This window comes from Phalacrocorax carbo, unplaced genomic scaffold, assembly GCF_963921805.1.
Source record: "Phalacrocorax carbo unplaced genomic scaffold, bPhaCar2.1 SCAFFOLD_126, whole genome shotgun sequence".
Taxonomy (NCBI): domain Eukaryota; kingdom Metazoa; phylum Chordata; class Aves; order Suliformes; family Phalacrocoracidae; genus Phalacrocorax; species Phalacrocorax carbo.
Genome location: NW_026990444.1, coordinates 158,403 through 170,430, shown reverse-complemented (window position 1 = coordinate 170,430; position 12,028 = coordinate 158,403).

Sequence of the window (12,028 nt, the reverse complement as noted above, 5' to 3'; positions counted from 1 at the left end):
CCGGAATGGGCCGCCGCGGCAAAAAACGGACCGGAGACGGCACCCCGGAATGGCCCGCACGGCAAAAAACGGACCGGATCCGGCCCACGCAATGCGCCGCCGCGCAAAATCCGGACCGGATCGGTACGCGGAATGGGCCGCCGCGGCAAAAACCGGACCGGATACGGTCCGCGGAATGGGCCGCTGCGCAAAAACTGGACCGGAGCCGGCACCCCGGAATGGGCCGCCGCGGCAAAAAACGGACCGGCTCCGGCACCCCGGAATGGGCCGCCGCGGCGAAAAACGGACCGGCTCCGGCACCCCGGAATGGGCCGCCGCGGCAAAAAACGGACCGGCGCCGGCAGCCCGGAATGGGCCGCCGCGGCTAAAAACGGACCGGCCCCGGCACCCCGGAATGGGCCGCCGCGGCAAAAAATGGACCGGGTACGGCACCCCGGAATGGGCCGCCACGGCAAAAAACAGACTGGAGCCTGCACTCCTAAACGGGCCGCCGCGGCAAAAAACGGACCGGCTCCGTCACCCTGGAATGGGCCACCGCGCAAAAACCGGACCGGAGGCGGCATGCCGGAACGGGCCGCTGCGGCAAAAACCGGACCGCATCCGGCACCCCGGAATGCGCCGCCGCGCAAAAACCGGACCGGCGCCGGCCCGCGCAATGCGCCGGTGCGCAAAACCTGGACTGGAGCCGGCACCCCGGAATGGGCCGCCGCGGCAAAAAACGGAACGGAGACGGCACCCCAGAATGGGCCGCCACAGCAAAAATCGGACCGGCTCTGGCAACCCCGGAATGAGCCGCCACAGCAAAAATCGGACCGGCTCCGGCACCCCGGAATGGGCCGCCGCGGAAATAAACGGACCGGCTCCGGCACCCCGGAATGGGCCGCCGCGGCAAAAAAGGGAACGGCACCGGCACCCCGGAATGGGCCGCCGCGGCAAAAAACGGTCCGGCTCCAGCACCCCGGAATGGGCCGCCGCGGCGAAAAACGCACCAGAGCCGGCACCCCGGAATGGGCCGCCGCGGCAAAAAACGGACCGGAGCCGGCACCACGGAATGGGCCGCCGCAGCAAAAAACGGACTGGCTCCGGCACCCCGGAATGGGCCGCCGCGGCAAAAAACAGACCGGAGACGGCACCCCGGAATGGGCCGCCGCGGCGAAAAACGCACCGGAGCCGGCACCCCGGAATGGGCCGCCGCGGCAAAAAACGGACCGGAGCCGGCACCACGGAATGGGCCGCTGCAGCAAAAAACGGACCTGGTGCGGCACCCCGGAATGGGCCGCCACGGCAAAAAACAGACCAGAGCCAGCACCCCGGAATGGGCCGCCGTGGCAAAAAACGGACCTGCTCCGGCACCCCGGAATGGGCCGCCGCGCCAAAAAACGGACCGGAGCCGGCACCCCGGAATGGGCCGCCGCGGCAGAAAACGGACCGGAGCCGGCACCCCGGAATGGGCCGCCGCGGCAAAAAACGGACTGGCTCCAGCACCCCGGAATGGGCCGCCGCAGCAAAAAACGGACCGGCTCCGGCACCCCGGAATGGGCCGCCGCGGCAAAAAACGGACTGGAGCCGGCACCCCGGAATGGGCTGGCGCAACAAAAAACGGACCAGGTCTGGCAACCCGGAATGCGCCGCCGCGCAACATCCGGACCGGATACGGTCCGCGGAATGGGCCGCCGCGCAAAAACCGGACCGGATACGGTCCATGGAATGGGCCGCCGCGCAAAAACCGGACCGGATCCGGCCCGCGCAATAGGCCGCTGCGCAAAAACTGAACTGGAGCCGGCACCCCGGAATGGGCCGCCGCGGTGAAAAACGGACCGGCGCCGGCACACCGGAATGGGCCACCACGGCAAAAAACGGACCGGTGCCGGCACCCCGCAATGGGCCGCCGCGCAAAAAACGGACCGGCCCCGGCACCCCGCAATGGGACGCCGCATCAAAAAACGGACCGGCTCTGGCAACCCCGGAATGGGCCGCCGCGGCAAAAAACGGACCGGCCCCGGCACCCCGGAATGGGCCGCCGCGGCAAAAAACGGACCGGCCCCGGCACCCCGGAATGGGCCGCCACGGCAAAAAACGGACCGTAGCCGGCACCCCGGAATGGGCCGCTGCGGCAATAAACGGACCTGAGACGGCACCCCGGAACGGGCCGCCGCGGCAAAAAACGGACCGTAGCCGGCACCCCGTAATGGGCCGCCGCGGTGAAAAACGGACCGGCGCCGGCACCCCGGAATGGGCCGCCGCGCCAAAAAACGGACCTGGTCCGGCACCCCTGAATGGGCTGCCGCGGCAAAAAACAGACCGGCCCCGGCACCCCGGAATGGGCCCCCGCGGCAAAAAACGGACCGGATCCGGCACCCCGGAATGGGCCGCCGCGGCAAAAACCGGACCGGATCCGGCACCCCGGAATGGGCCGCCGCGGCAAAAAACGGACCGGATCCGGCCCGCGCAATGCGCCACCGCGCAAAATCCGGACCGGATCGGGCCGCGGAATGGGCCGCCGCGCAAAAACCGGACCGGATACGGTCCGCGGAATGGGCCGCCGCGCAAAAAACGGACCAGATCCGGCCCGCCAAATGCACCGCCGCGCAAAAAGCGAACCGGATCCAGGCCGCGCAATAAGCCGCTGCGCAAAAACTGGACTGGAGCCGGCACCCCGGAATGGGCCGCCGCAGTGAAAAACGGACCGGAGCCGGCACCCCGGAATGGGTCGCTGCGGCAAAAAATGGACCGGAGCCGGCACCCCGGAATGGGCCGCCGCGGCAAAAAACGGACCGGCCCCGGCACCCCGGAATGGGCCGCCGCGGTGAAAAACGGACCGGAGCCGGCACCGCGGAATGGGCCGCCGCGGCAAAATCCAGACTGTAGCCGGCACCCCGGAATGGGCCGCCGCGGCAAAAAACGGACCGGCTCCGGCACCCCGGAATGGGCCGCCGCGGCAAAAAACGGACCGGAGACGGCACCCCGGAATGGCCCGCACGGCAAAAAACGGACCGGATCCGGCCCACGCAATGCGCCGCCGCGCAAAATCCGGACCGGATCGGTACGCGGAATGGGCCGCCGCGGCAAAAACCGGACAGGATACGGTCCGCGGAATGGGCCGCTGCGCAAAAACTGGACCGGAGCCGGCACCCCGGAATGGGCCGCCGGGGTGAAAAACGGACCGGAGCCGGCACCCCGGAATGGGCCGCCGCGGCAAAAAACGGACCGGCGCCGGCAGCCCGGAATGGGCCGCCGCGGCTAAAAACGGACCGGCCCCGGCACCCCGGAATGGGCCGCCGCGGCAAAAAATGGACCGGGTACGGCACCCCGGAATGGGCCGCCACGGCAAAAAACAGACTGGAGCCTGCACTCCTAAACGGGCCGCCGCGGCAAAAAACGGACCGGCTCCGTCACCCTGGAATGGGCCACCGCGCAAAAACCGGACCGGAGGCGGCATGCCGGAACGGGCCGCTGCGGCAAAAACCGGACCGCATCCGGCACCCCGGAATGCGCCGCCGCGCAAAAACCGGACCGGCGCCGGCCCGCGCAATGCGCCGGTGCGCAAAACCTGGACTGGAGCCGGCACCCCGGAATGGGCCGCCGCGGCAAAAAACGGAACGGAGACGGCACCCCAGAATGGGCCGCCACAGCAAAAATCGGACCGGCTCTGGCAACCCCGGAATGAGCCGCCACAGCAAAAATCGGACCGGCTCCGGCACCCCGGAATGGGCCGCCGCGGAAATAAACGGACCGGCTCCGGCACCCCGGAATGGGCCGCCGCGGCAAAAAAGGGAACGGCACCGGCACCCCGGAATGGGCCGCCGCGGCAAAAAACGGTCCGGCTCCAGCACCCCGGAATGGGCCGCCGCGGCGAAAAACGCACCAGAGCCGGCACCCCGGAATGGGCCGCCGCGGCAAAAAACGGACCGGAGCCGGCACCACGGAATGGGCCGCCGCAGCAAAAAACGGACTGGCTCCGGCACCCCGGAATGGGCGGCCGCGGCAAAAAACAGACCGGAGCCAGCACCCCGGAATGGGCCGCCGCGGCAAAAAACGGACCGGAGACGGCACCCCGGAATGGGCCGCCGCGGCGAAAAACGCACCGGAGCCGGCACCCCGGAATGGGCCGCCGCGGCAAAAAACGGACCGGAGCCGGCACCACGGAATGGGCCGCTGCAGCAAAAAACGGACCTGGTGCGGCACCCCGGAATGGGCCGCCACGGCAAAAAACAGACCAGAGCCAGCACCCCGGAATGGGCCGCCGTGGCAAAAAACGGACCTGCTCCGGCACCCCGGAATGGGCCGCCGCGGCAAAAAACGGACCGGAGCCGGCACCCCGGAATGGGCCGCCGCGGCAGAAAACGGACCGGAGCCGGCACCCCGGAATGGGCCGCCGCGGCAAAAAACGGACCGGCTCCAGCACCCCGGAATGGGCCGCCTCGGCAAAAAACGGACCGGCGCCGGCAGCCCGGAATGGGCCGCCGCGGCAAAAAATGGACCGGGTACGGCACCCCGGAATGGGCCGCCACGGCAAAAAACAGACTGGAGCCTGCACTCCTAAACGGGCCGCCGCGGCAAAAAACGGACCGGCTCCGTCACCCTGGAATGGGCCACCGCGCAAAAACCGGACCGGAGGCGGCATGCCGGAACGGGCCGCTGCGGCAAAAACCGGACCGCATCCGGCACCCCGGAATGCGCCGCCGCGCAAAAACCGGACCGGCGCCGGCCCGCGCAATGCGCCGGTGCGCAAAACCTGGACTGGAGCCGGCACCCCGGAATGGGCCGCCGCGGCAAAAAACGGAACGGAGACGGCACCCCAGAATGGGCCGCCACAGCAAAAATCGGACCGGCTCTGGCAACCCCGGAATGAGCCGCCACAGCAAAAATCGGACCGGCTCCGGCACCCCGGAATGGGCCGCCGCGGAAATAAACGGACCGGCTCCGGCACCCCGGAATGGGCCGCCGCGGCAAAAAAGGGAACGGCACCGGCACCCCGGAATGGGCCGCCGCGGCAAAAAACGGTCCGGCTCCAGCACCCCGGAATGGGCCGCCGCGGCGAAAAACGCACCAGAGCCGGCACCCCGGAATGGGCCGCCGCGGCAAAAAACGGACCGGAGCCGGCACCACGGAATGGGCCGCCGCAGCAAAAAACGGACTGGCTCCGGCACCCCGGAATGGGCCGCCGCGGCAAAAAACAGACCGGAGCCAGCACCCCGGAATGGGCCGCCGCGGCAAAAAACGGACCGGAGACGGCACCCCGGAATGGGCCGCCGCGGCGAAAAACGCACCGGAGCCGGCACCCCGGAATGGGCCGCCGCGGCAAAAAACGGACCGGAGCCGGCACCACGGAATGGGCCGCTGCAGCAAAAAACGGACCTGGTGCGGCACCCCGGAATGGGCCGCCACGGCAAAAAACAGACCAGAGCCAGCACCCCGGAATGGGCCGCCGTGGCAAAAAACGGACCTGCTCCGGCACCCCGGAATGGGCCGCCGCGCCAAAAAACGGACCGGAGCCGGCACCCCGGAATGGGCCGCCGCGGCAGAAAACGGACCGGAGCCGGCACCCCGGAATGGGCCGCCGCGGCAAAAAACGGACTGGCTCCAGCACCCCGGAATGGGCCGCCGCAGCAAAAAACGGACCGGCTCCGGCACCCCGGAATGGGCCGCCGCGGCAAAAAACGGACTGGAGCCGGCACCCCGGAATGGGCTGGCGCAACAAAAAACGGACCAGGTCTGGCAACCCGGAATGCGCCGCCGCGCAACATCCGGACCGGATACGGTCCGCGGAATGGGCCGCCGCGCAAAAACCGGACCGGATACGGTCCATGGAATGGGCCGCCGCGCAAAAACCGGACCGGATCCGGCCCGCGCAATAGGCCGCTGCGCAAAAACTGAACTGGAGCCGGCACCCCGGAATGGGCCGCCGCGGTGAAAAACGGACCGGCGCCGGCACACCGGAATGGGCCACCACGGCAAAAAACGGACCGGTGCCGGCACCCCGCAATGGGCCGCCGCGCAAAAAACGGACCGGCCCCGGCACCCCGCAATGGGACGCCGCATCAAAAAACGGACCGGCTCTGGCAACCCCGGAATGGGCCGCCGCGGCAAAAAACGGACCGGCCCCGGCACCCCGGAATGGGCCGCCGCGGCAAAAAACGGACCGGCCCCGGCACCCCGGAATGGGCCGCCACGGCAAAAAACGGACCGTAGCCGGCACCCCGGAATGGGCCGCTGCGGCAATAAACGGACCTGAGACGGCACCCCGGAACGGGCCGCCGCGGCAAAAAACGGACCGTAGCCGGCACCCCGTAATGGGCCGCCGCGGTGAAAAACGGACCGGAGCCGGCACCCCGGAATGGGCCGCCGCGCCAAAAAACGGACCTGGTCCGGCACCCCTGAATGGGCTGCCGCGGCAAAAAACAGACCGGCCCCGGCACCCCGGAATGGGCCCCCGCGGCAAAAAACGGACCGGATCCGGCACCCCGGAATGGGCCGCCGCGGCAAAAACCGGACCGGATCCGGCACCCCGGAATGGGCCGCCGCGGCAAAAAACGGACCGGATCCGGCCCGCGCAATGCGCCACCGCGCAAAATCCGGACCGGATCGGGCCGCGGAATGGGCCGCCGCGCAAAAACCGGACCGGATACGGTCCGCGGAATGGGCCGCCGCGCAAAAAACGGACCAGATCCGGCCCGCCAAATGCACCGCCGCGCAAAAAGCGAACCGGATCCAGGCCGCGCAATAAGCCGCTGCGCAAAAACTGGACTGGAGCCGGCACCCCGGAATGGGCCGCCGCAGTGAAAAACGGACCGGAGCCGGCACCCCGGAATGGGTCGCTGCGGCAAAAAATGGACCGGAGCCGGCACCCCGGAATGGGCCGCCGCGGCAAAAAACGGACCGGCCCCGGCACCCCGGAATGGGCCGCCGCGGTGAAAAACGGACCGGAGCCGGCACCGCGGAATGGGCCGCCGCGGCAAAATCCAGACTGTAGCCGGCACCCCGGAATGGGCCGCCGCGGCAAAAAACGGACCGGCTCCGGCACCCCGGAATGGGCCGCCGCGGCAAAAAACGGACCGGAGACGGCACCCCGGAATGGCCCGCACGGCAAAAAACGGACCGGATCCGGCCCACGCAATGCGCCGCCGCGCAAAATCCGGACCGGATCGGTACGCGGAATGGGCCGCCGCGGCAAAAACCGGACAGGATACGGTCCGCGGAATGGGCCGCTGCGCAAAAACTGGACCGGAGCCGGCACCCCGGAATGGGCCGCCGGGGTGAAAAACGGACCGGAGCCGGCACCCCGGAATGGGCCGCCGCGGCAAAAAACGGACCGGCGCCGGCAGCCCGGAATGGGCCGCCGCGGCTAAAAACGGACCGGCCCCGGCACCCCGGAATGGGCCGCCGCGGCAAAAAATGGACCGGGTACGGCACCCCGGAATGGGCCGCCACGGCAAAAAACAGACTGGAGCCTGCACTCCTAAACGGGCCGCCGCGGCAAAAAACGGACCGGCTCCGTCACCCTGGAATGGGCCACCGCGCAAAAACCGGACCGGAGGCGGCATGCCGGAACGGGCCGCTGCGGCAAAAACCGGACCGCATCCGGCACCCCGGAATGCGCCGCCGCGCAAAAACCGTACCGGCGCCGGCCCGCGCAATGCGCCGGTGCGCAAAACCTGGACTGGAGCCGGCACCCCGGAATGGGCCGCCGCGGCAAAAAACGGAACGGAGACGGCACCCCAGAATGGGCCGCCACAGCAAAAATCGGACCGGCTCTGGCAACCCCGGAATGAGCCGCCACAGCAAAAATCGGACCGGCTCCGGCACCCCGGAATGGGCCGCCGCGGAAATAAACGGACCGGCTCCGGCACCCCGGAATGGGCCGCCGCGGCAAAAAAGGGAACGGCACCGGCACCCCGGAATGGGCCGCCGCGGCAAAAAACGGTCCGGCTCCAGCACCCCGGAATGGGCCGCCGCGGCGAAAAACGCACCAGAGCCGGCACCCCGGAATGGGCCGCCGCGGCAAAAAACGGACCGGAGCCGGCACCACGGAATGGGCCGCCGCAGCAAAAAACGGACTGGCTCCGGCACCCCGGAATGGGCGGCCGCGGCAAAAAACAGACCGGAGCCAGCACCCCGGAATGGGCCGCCGCGGCAAAAAACGGACCGGAGACGGCACCCCGGAATGGGCCGCCGCGGCGAAAAACGCACCGGAGCCGGCACCCCGGAATGGGCCGCCGCGGCAAAAAACGGACCGGAGCCGGCACCACGGAATGGGCCGCTGCAGCAAAAAACGGACCTGGTGCGGCACCCCGGAATGGGCCGCCACGGCAAAAAACAGACCAGAGCCAGCACCCCGGAATGGGCCGCCGTGGCAAAAAACGGACCTGCTCCGGCACCCCGGAATGGGCCGCCGCGGCAAAAAACGGACCGGAGCCGGCACCCCGGAATGGGCCGCCGCGGCAGAAAACGGACCGGAGCCGGCACCCCGGAATGGGCCGCCGCGGCAAAAAACGGACCGGCTCCAGCACCCCGGAATGGGCCGCCTCGGCAAAAAACGGACCGGCTCCGGCACCCCGGAATGGGCCGCCGCGGCAAAAAACGGACTGGAGCCGGCACCCCGGAATGGGCTGGCGCAACAAAAAACGGACCAGGTCTGGCAACCCGGAATGCGCCGCCGCGCAACATCCGGACCGGATACGGTCCGCGGAATGGGCCGCCGCGCAAAAACCGGACCGGATACGGTCCATGGAATGGGCCGCCGCGCAAAAACCGGACCGGATCCGGCCCGCGCAATAGGCCGCTGCGCAAAAACTGAACTGGAGCCGGCACCCCGGAATGGGCCGCCGCGGTGAAAAACGGACCGGCGCCGGCACACCGGAATGGGCCACCACGGCAAAAAACGGACCGGTGCCGGCACCCCGCAATGGGACGCCGCATCAAAAAACGGACCGGCTCTGGCAACCCCGGAATGGGCCGCCGCGGCAAAAAACGGACCGGCCCCGGCACCCCGGAATGGGCCGCCGCGGCAAAAAACGGACCGGCCCCGGCACCCCGGAATGGGCCGCCACGGCAAAAAACGGACCGTAGCCGGCACCCCGGAATGGGCCGCTGCGGCAATAAACGGACCTGAGACGGCACCCCGGAACGGGCCGCCGCGGCAAAAAACAGACCGTAGCCGGCACCCCGGAATGGGCCGCCGCAGCAAAAAACGGACCGGCTCCGGCACCCCGGAATGGGCCGCCACGGCAAAAAACGGACCGGCTCTGGCAACCCCGGAACAGGGCGCCACGGCAAAAAACGGACCGTAGCCGGCACCCCGTAATGGGCCGCCGCGGTGAAAAACGGACCGGCGCCGGCACCCCGGAATGGGCCGCCGCGGCAAAAAACGGACCTGGTCCGGCACCCCTGAATGGGCTGCCGCGGCAAAAAACAGACCGGCCCCGGCACCCCGGAATGGGCCGCCGCGGCAAAAAACGGACCAGATCCGGCACCCCGGAATGGGCCGCCGCGGCAAAAACCGGAACGGCCCCGGCACCCCGGAATGGGCCGCCGCGGCAAAAAACGGACCGGATCCGGCCCGCGCAATGCGCCACCGCGCAAAATCCGGACCGGATCGGGCCGCGGAATGGGCCGCCGCGCAAAAACCGGACCGGATACGGTCCGCGGAATGGGCCGCCGCGCAAAAACCGGACCAGATCCGGCCCGCCAAATGCACCGCCGCGCAAAAAGCGAACCGGATCCAGGCCGCGCAATAAGCCGCTGCGCAAAAACTGGACTGGAGCCGGCACCCCGGAATGGGCCGCCGCAGTGAAAAACGGACCGGAGCCTGCACCCCGGAATGGGTCGCTGCGGCAAAAAATGGACCGGAGCCGGCACCCCGGAATGGGCCGCCGCGGCAAAAAACGGACCGGCCCCAGCACCCCGGAATGGGCCGCCGCGGTGAAAAACGGACCGGAGCCGGCACCGCGGAATGGGCCGCCGCGGCAAAATCCAGACTGTAGCCGGCACCCCGGAATGGGCCGCCGCGGCAAAAAACGGACCGGCTCCGGCACACCGGAATGGGCCGCCGCGGCAAAAAACGGACCGGAGACGGCACCCCGGAATGGCCCGCACGGCAAAAAACGGACCGGATCCGGCCCACGCAATGCGCCGCCGCGCAAAATCCGGACCGGATACGGTCCGCGGAATGGGCCGCTGCGGCAAAAACCGGACCGGATACGGTCCGCGGAATGGGCCGCTGCGCAAAAACTGGACCGGAGCCGGCACCCCGGAATGGGCCGCCGGGGTGAAAAACGGACCGGCTCCGGCACCCCGGAATGGGCCGCCGCGGCGAAAAACGCACCGGCTCCGGCACCCCGGAATGGGCCGCCGCGGCAAAAAACGGACCGGCGCCGGCAGCCCGGAATGGGCCGCCGCGGCTAAAAACGGACCGGCCCCGGCACCCCGGAATGGGCCGCCGCGGCAAAAAATGGACCGGGTACGGCACCCCGGAATGGGCCGCCACGGCAAAAAACAGACTGGAGCCTGCACTCCTAAACGGGCCGCCGCGGCAAAAAACGGACCGGCTCCGTCACCCTGGAATGGGCCACCGCGCAAAAACCGGACCGGAGGCGGCATGCCGGAACGGGCCGCTGCGGCAAAAACCGGACCGCATCCGGCACCCCGGAATGCGCCGCCGCGCAAAAACCGGACCGGCGCCGGCCCGCGCAATGCGCCGGTGCGCAAAACTTGGACTGGAGCCGGCACCCCGGAATGGGCCGCCGCGGCAAAAAACGGAACGGAGACGGCACCCCAGAATGGGCCGCCACAGCAAAAATCGGACCGGCTCTGGCAACCCCGGAATGAGCCGCCACAGCAAAAATCGGACCGGCTCCGGCACCCCGGAATGGGCCGCCGCGGAAATAAACGGACCGGCTCCGGCACCCCGGAATGGGCCGCCGCGGCAAAAAAGGGAACGGCACCGGCACCCCGGAATGGGCCGCCGCGGCAAAAAACGGTCCGGCTCCAGCACCCCGGAATGGGCCGCCGCGGCGAAAAACGCACCAGAGCCGGCACCCCGGAATGGGCCGCCGCGGCAAAAAACGGACCGGAGCCGGCACCACGGAATGGGCCGCCGCAGCAAAAAACGGACTGGCTCCGGCACCCCGGAATGGGCCGCCGCGGCAAAAAACAGACCGGAGCCAGCACCCCGGAATGGGCCGCCGCGGCAAAAAACGGACCGGAGACGGCACCCCGGAATGGGCCGCCGCGGCGAAAAACGCACCGGAGCCAGCACCCCGGAATGGGCCGCCGCGGCAAAAAACGGACCAGAGCCAGCACCCCGGAATGGGCCGCCGTGGCAAAAAACGGACCTGCTCCGGCACCCCGGAATGGGCCGCCGCGCCAAAAAACGGACCGGAGCCGGCACCCCGGAATGGGCCGCCGCGGCAAAAAACCTGTACTGGAGCCGGCACCCCGGAATGGGCCGCCGTGGCAAAAAACGGACCGGCTCCAGCACTCCGGAATGGGCCGCCGTGGCAAAAAACGGACCGGCCCCGGCACCCCGGAATGGGCCGCCGCGGCAAAAAAAGGTCCGGCCCCGGCACCCTGGAATGGGCCGCCGCGGCATAAAACGGACCGGAGCCGGCACCGCGGAATGGGCCGCCTCGGCAAAAAACGGACCGGCCCAGGCACCCCGGAATGGGCCGCCGCGGCAAAAAACGGACCGGAGCCGGCACCCCGGAATGGGCCGCCGCGGCAAAAAACGGACCGGCGCCGGCACCCCGGAATGGGCCGCCGCGGCAAAAAACGGACCGGCCCCGGCACCCTGGAATGGGCCGCTGCGGCAAAAAACGGACCGGCTCCGGCACCCCGGAATGGGCCGCCGCGGCAAAAAAAGGACCGGAGCCGGTACCCCGGAATGGGCCGCCGCGGCAAAAAACGGATCGGAGCCGGCACCCCGGAATGGGCCGCCGTGGCAATAAACGGACCTGGTCCGGCACCCCGGAATGGGCCGCCGCGGCAAAAAACGGAACGGCACCGGCACCCCGGAATGGGCCGCCGCGGC